The sequence below is a fragment of the Athene cunicularia genome (assembly GCF_003259725.1).
Source record: "Athene cunicularia isolate RWA chromosome 23 unlocalized genomic scaffold, athCun1 chr23_part1, whole genome shotgun sequence".
NCBI lineage: Eukaryota > Metazoa > Chordata > Aves > Strigiformes > Strigidae > Athene > Athene cunicularia.
Window position 1 is genome coordinate 3,175,385 of NW_020799130.1, and position 6,835 is coordinate 3,182,219.

Here is a 6,835-nt window from a genome sequence, read left to right on the forward strand (position 1 = left end):
TGAATTGTGTTTGTTTGGCAAAAACATTGTTTGAAACACATTATGCTATTATTTTTTTATTATTAAACAGCAAAGCAAAAGGCTTCTCTGACTTGGGGGACACGTGTTCACAGGATACTCTGAGTCTGAATACGTTAGAGTGTGCATAGAGAGTACATCAGCCACCTGCACTGCAGGAGATCTGGGCAGCTGAGGTCTGGCCAGTCTGAAAGGTCCCTCCAGGATGGGAAGAAAGAGGGAACCAAAAGGGCAGAGCCAACCCTGGCTGCCTCTCACCGGGTCTGCCGATAGTCCCCGGCGCAGCTGAAGGAGGTACAGGCAGTGCCAGTCGTGGAGCAAGGCCAGTGCTGGGGCAGGGAGCACGCTGCGTGGCGTGAGCCTCGTGTCAAGTCTCCTGCCCTGACACACGCTTCCTGTATACTCTTGGGCAACGCGCTGAGGATTCACCTCGCCCACCTTCAGCTTAAACTCGGGTGCCAAGTTTGTGAGCTGACTGAATTTGCAGGCGGTAGGAAGAGGTGAGAACATCCCAGCCTCAGATGGGAGGGCTGAACCGTCCTGCTGGCTCGCAGCGCTCGTAGGACACTGAGACTCAACGCGTAACCCTGCAATGGCAAACTTTCCATGAGGTTAATGTTAATCTCTGCTCTTACTACTTCCTTAAATTGAGTACTGAGGTTCACACAGAAATACGTAACATCATTTAGTGTGTTACTGCAGGATCCTGTGAGAGGATGTGATGAGGGAAGTATAGAAACTTGAGTAAAAGTGGGCTCTGTTCTCAGTCGGGGCCTCTGGGCCCTGTTACAATACAAATAACCCATAATAATTGATTACTGGATTAAAACCAGATTATCTGAGCAGTGAAAAAACAGACTTTGTCACAAAAGATTGCATATTCTTTTATTGCTACATTGATTTTTTTAATCCAAGTCTTATAAAACTGTGATTATTTCTTTTATTTAAAAGCCACAGCTCTTGCTGTCAGCGAATGTACGAGAATTAAAAAATAAAATAACAAGTAGCTAGGTTTTTGGATGAGGAAGCTGGGAGGAAAAAATCCATAGGCACTGAAAACAAAAAGGATAACTAAAAAAGCACCTGGACTCTTGGAGTTATGAAGCTCTTCTCCTCGTGTGTAATCTTTCTGATGGTGTTTGGAGGACTGGGAGCTCCATTACAGCGCGTGTGTGTGTGTTATGTGTTGGTGGAGATGAAGGTTTGTGTTCATGAATACATGCGTACATAAGATGTCCTTATCTGTCTACAATGAAAATAAGAAAGTGAGTAGAAGTTTAGACCAAGATTTCAGAAGTGCCAGGTGATAGCAGATGCTCAGTCAGGGGCACTGTTAAGGCCCTGCTGTCTGCTGAAACTCAGGACACCTCAAAACTGAAGCATCTGACATCACAAACTGCTTCTGGAAAAAATCAGCCATAATTCCTGAACTGCAAACTAATTCTGTGCTGTCATTTGTTATGTTAGGCAGGGAAGGCACTAAAGCAGGAATCATTTGTGAAATGTGATTGTGTGGGTGGATACCTCAATGATGATGTTATCAGGTAAGACACAATACCAGCTGGTGTCCCCCAAACATCACTCAACACTGAATTGACTCACGGAGCCCTTCGGGCTAGAAAGGCAGGAACCAGTCCAAGGCTGGCGAGGTTTATAGGAGAGGTTCAGGTCTGGTTCTGTTTTCCCATCCTCACTGAGCAGCCTTGGATACGTAATTTTAATGTCAATCTCTATGCCTCAGTTTCTTCTCCGGCGATAATAAACAGCTTCAAAAGCAGGGAATTGTGCTGGGGTGAAAATGGAAGAATAATTCTTGGGTTGGTAGGTTCTAAAGAGCCACGAGTAACCCAAGAGGGCTGAGAGACAGGCCAGTTCCCTGCATGTCAGGCAGGTAGTGCCTGTCCCTGGAAGGTTCATCTGGCTCCGTGGCGCTTTGGAGTCAAACCCTTCCGACTGGTTTCAGCTCCACAGGAGAGCTGGGGTGGGGGATCCAGTCAAAGAGCTTGGCAGGGCTCTATCTCCCCAGGGTCAGCACGATGGGCATGGCCCTGCTCCCCACCCTCCTCCATCCCACCTGCAGGGGCACGCCACACCTTCCCCGGAGCGGCCAGAGCCAGCTGAGCACCACTGGCCTGCATCGACGCTGAGGACTCTCAGCGCCCTTTTGGTAAACGGGAACCATTTCTCAAAGATGCTCCTGATACATCCCCTTTTCTTTCCATCCCAGCCACTGCCCGTCTCTGCCCAGCGCTTACGAAGTGCAGGTGGATGCTCTGTTGCGCGCGTCGGTGCAGGGCGTCTGGGTGAATGTGACTGGGGGGGCTGTCGCATGCGTGTGCCGCACAGGAAAAAGAGAGGCTTGTGCACTGCCTGAGTGAAGCAGCGCTGCGGGCTGGCTAGGAAACGTGTAGCTGTTGTGCTGAGTGAACATACCGCGCTACCCTGAGGCTGCTCGAGCTGCTGAAATGCCCCAGTGACAAGAGTCCTCGTTGTTACCCAGCTCCAGAGAAAATATTTCAGTCTGTAGGCAGAACAGGCCAGGGTCCATGAGATCAGTGATCTCCTATGACATCTGTGGATGGACACTGTATTGTACTTGGCATCCAGGCAATGTTTTTCATTATTAGTCTGTTTGTTCCGTTTCTTTTTGTGGTTTTTTCTTCCTGGTTTTCTCTCTCTCTGGATTTTTGCCTGGCTCTGTGAATAGGCCTGTGACAGTGTGCTTACTGATGGCTGTACGGGCGCATTGTCTTCAGGTGTGCTTATGTACTAAACCCGCAGATAGGGTAAAATCCGAACTTAGCTGAAAATTTTGGATTTAGTAACGAGGCCACTTTGTGGGATGCTGTTCTTCCTTGGCAAGGGGGCCTGGCTTACAAGCTAAAATCTACCTCAGAAAGTAGTAAATGTGCCATTTACCTGGTCATGGTAAATGCTGCTCTTCACCGGTCCTGCTTTCTTGCGTGTTGATCCTTCCCCATATTACTGATAAGAGGCTCTTGGGGAGCATCAGGGTTATTCCAACAGGGAAGTGAGTGCAATGCAGGAAGCCAGAGCTGATGAAACCCCCCGTGTGAACTGCCTGGGGTATCTCTGAAGTCCTGCAGCCCGGGGTCTCTGTTTTGTGGCTTTGAATTCCTGCTGCTGGTTGCCATGGATTCTCCTTCTCCTTTGTCAAAGTGATGTTTCTCTGTAGCCATCAGCATCTGGTGAGGCTAATATTTAGGTTGGAGGCTTAATCAGTTATTGAGGAGAGAACAAAGACAAGCAACACAAAGCTTAAAGGCCGGCAAAACCACCCACTGAAACCCAACAAAAGGCAGAAGGAGTACAAACGTTTCTTTCCTGCTTGGCTGATCTCCCCACCTAGACCCTTTGGGCATATTCTCCTGTTTCAGCATAGCCCGGAGTGTTTATTCATCATCAGGAGGCCACTGTTATGGTAGACTTGGCAGATAAATAGGGGAAACAGAGATTGGGTGGGATGGAGAGGGGAAAGGGGGCTGGTATCACCTTGTGTCAAATTCTAAACTGTTTGGAAACAAATAGACTGCTCCCTTCCCCAAACCGTGCACTGCTTTGCACATGACCCCGAGGCTCCGGCAGTGTGAGTCTGTGCACACAGGCGGGGAGGCCACTGGTCCTGCACGTTCGTGTTTCACTAGCCCACCCTCGCTTTGCCCGAGCCTCAGCACCAAGGCGCTGCGCGTAAAAGGAGAGTTTGTTTTGCCAGAGAGCAGAGAGTTTGCAGTGGACAAACATGACGTAGCCACATGGAAGGGGCATTGCAGGGAGTGATGAAAGTAAAGTTCATGTGTGTTTGAATCTGGATTTTGGATGTCTTTCTCCTGCATCTCTACTTCACAGAGATTGCTAATGCTGAGTCGGAAGCAGGCTGTAGAAGCAAACTGACACGATGGTCTCCTGTAGCTGCATGAACCAAAAGGCATCTGATGCCAAAACGGTGCCTAAATGTGTCATCATATCTGCTTACCTCCTCGAATCACCCTCTTTCTTCAGATATTCGTTAGCCCTGCTGACCTTCTGGAATAGGGTCAGAGCAGAGCTGACCTCTCTGGGAGGGAGGTGGGACAGAGTCTGGGTGACATCTCGTCTGCAGAGCTGCTCCAGCTGCAGGGTTTTATCTGAGGCAACTCACACGGCTCCACTCAAAGGTACTTCAGTGACTACTAGGGGTCATGTGAACTCTGGAAAAGAAACAAGATGAAATAAATGTGCAATAAATGATGGGGACATCGTGTCACCTTTGTCGAAGTCTTCAGCTGGGTCAATTGGTGCAAGCTCACTGGGACCAGTGTGGTCCCAGTGTACGGGAGGAGCTGCTGTGCTGTCTGCCCACTGACTTCCAAGGACTTTGCAGTTTCTAAGCACAACAGGATCCTGACAGAAGCCTCCAGTGAGTCCTGCTGCAGTAGCCTAAAATGCTGCAGTCCTAATCTGGCCCCTCCTTTCTGCTGGAGTTTGCTGCTTTGTAACAGGAGCACCACCGGGCAACGTGTGCCCACATTCTAGAGCTCTTGAATTCAGGGCAGAGCGTACAACTTTTGGAAAGTGCCTTTGCTGTAGTATGCCAGGTGGAGGGTAGGGCAGGTTTTCCATTGTGCCATCGCTGCTGCAGGGACAGTTTCTCCTAGCAGAGGCGTGGGGCAGGCAGTGATGAGGGGGTGATGTCTGCAAGCAGCACAGCCAGAGCTATCCAACGAAGCTCGTGAAAACGAGACGCAGGCTCCTCGGGCACTTTTCAAACTTGTATTCTTCATAAACTGGACACAGCTACAAGCGGCTGAGATCTCAAGCTCCCCCTTCCAATTTCCCTCTGCCTCCAGAGTGCAGACCAGGGGATAAAATGCTAAACCATCAGCTGCTCATGCATACAGTGGTTGTGCCACTCCGAAGGGACAGGGCAGGGAGGCAGAACAGAGTCCCACAACAAGGAGTGCTTCGGCTGAGGGAGAATAAAGCTCCAAAGCATTTTTCCTTGTAGTATCTGTGCTTTTTTAAGCTCCTGAACGCTTTGTTGCTACATCTTACCATGGTGTGTTTATCTGTGTTGATTGCAAGTGATAGGAGCCGAGTCTCACCCTGGGAGCAAGCTCTGTTGCTGCCTATTCTTCCTTGAGAAGATCGGATTGAGAACGGGTGAGGATTCCTGTCCAGACAGGACTGAACAGCCCATCGCCAAGTCGACAGCAGTGAAATCTGAGTCATGCCGATTGCTCGCCTTGGAGACAGCAGCGGCACTGAAGGGGAGGGAGGGCTGCGTGAGAAACGCTAAAGACAACGAAACTCACAAAACACCTGGTGAAGTTTCATGCGCGGGGTGAAACTGGTGTTGGTCCATCATCCCGATGGGCGAGGGAGAAGAGGAGCAAACCCAGTTATACCCGGGGTTATCTCTGTTAGACCCAGGCGTGCTGGGAGCTTGCGGCAGCCAGCACCGTGAGGTGGAAGCAGCTGCTCTCGGTGCCAACCTGAGCTCGGGCGCCTGCCACCACGTGAGCGCAGAAACCAGTGGGAATTGGGTGCCTCAGGCCGCTGGCAGAGCCGCTACCAGCTTCTCTCCTGTGCGACTCAGATGCAGAGGGACTCTGTGCGGAAACGACATATTCCGTAATAAAAAGGTGACAAGGACACCAGAGGAAGCCCTTGGCGGCCTCGTCTGTGCTGCTCTGGGAAAGACCGTGTACCGTTATAGGGCTGCCACTCTGCTCAGCCAAGGAGAGCTCTTGGGGCTCACCCAGGAGCATCACCCAAACCATCCACGAGTGGTTCATACGTGTACTCCCCGCTGGAGACTTGGCAGCGTGAGAGGTTGGTGCACAGGCAGGAGTGAGGCCTCCCTGCCGGGAAGGACGGACCCGCACCCTTCACCCCATCCAAGGTCCTCCTCCACACCCTCCGGTTTCCAGCCCAGGAGCATCCGCTGAGCACCTGGCTTTCCACTGTCAGCGTGGGCAGCTCACACCAAATGGGCTGGCAGTATCTGTCGTGGTTAGCAATAATTGGGAGTTTCAGACATGCCAGATTCCTTTCAAGAGGAATTATTGTTCTCCAAATGATTCACTTAAAAAGTCTAGCTTGGGACTTACTATAAACACACGGAGACTAGCTTAAGGGAAACAACATTTTCCTTATAAAAATGCCATTGAAATGTAGCATTCGTTACCTAAACTCTTGTAGATTTTCTTTGCCTTTCCATTAAAAAAAAAAAAAATCAGCAATTGAAAAAGTTCTGCTCTTGGCAACTTTGGAGATTTAAAGAAATCTTACAACTTTTTTTTTTTTTTTAAAAAAAACTTCTGCTAATAAAACCCCAGTCTACCTTTCCTGGACATTTCCATTTTGCTGAAAGAGTAATTTTTGTCCACAAACCTATTTTTTTTATGATGAATAGTATGAGCTGTTGTGGTGACACCCTGAACACGTGGCTGAAGGATGTGACAGGAGTACAGCGACTGATTCACCCTCTCCTCCGAGCGGGGTGAACCTGCAGCACAGAGCACCCAGGGAATGCGTGGAGGCAATTCTGTGCTGGCTGCTAGTAGGATTTGCTGGAGGAAAAGGAAAAGATGACCAGTGTTTGGGTAATTAAGTATCTGACAGTTTATTAACATAAGCCAGAGAGACCTGGAGAAAGTGCCAGAAGAGAGGACAGGCAGGGCATTATTTTGGTATGTTGCTTCTCAGCTCACGTAGTCCCATGAGCCTCACCTTTGTCAGGAATTTTTTAGTGGAAGGGAGGGTGTTGTGATCTGCCTGTCTACTTCCAGTTAAGTAAAATCATCTATGAATGATT

The 6,835-nt window shown here is 49.5% G+C and overlaps 1 protein-coding gene across 2 annotated transcripts in view; it reads left to right on the forward strand.

Moving 5' to 3' along the window:
• Positions 1–6,835, forward strand: part of GRHL3 (grainyhead like transcription factor 3) — a 37,373-nt gene that overhangs the window by 11,555 nt on the left and 18,983 nt on the right. The gene's annotated exons all lie outside the window — the stretch shown is intronic.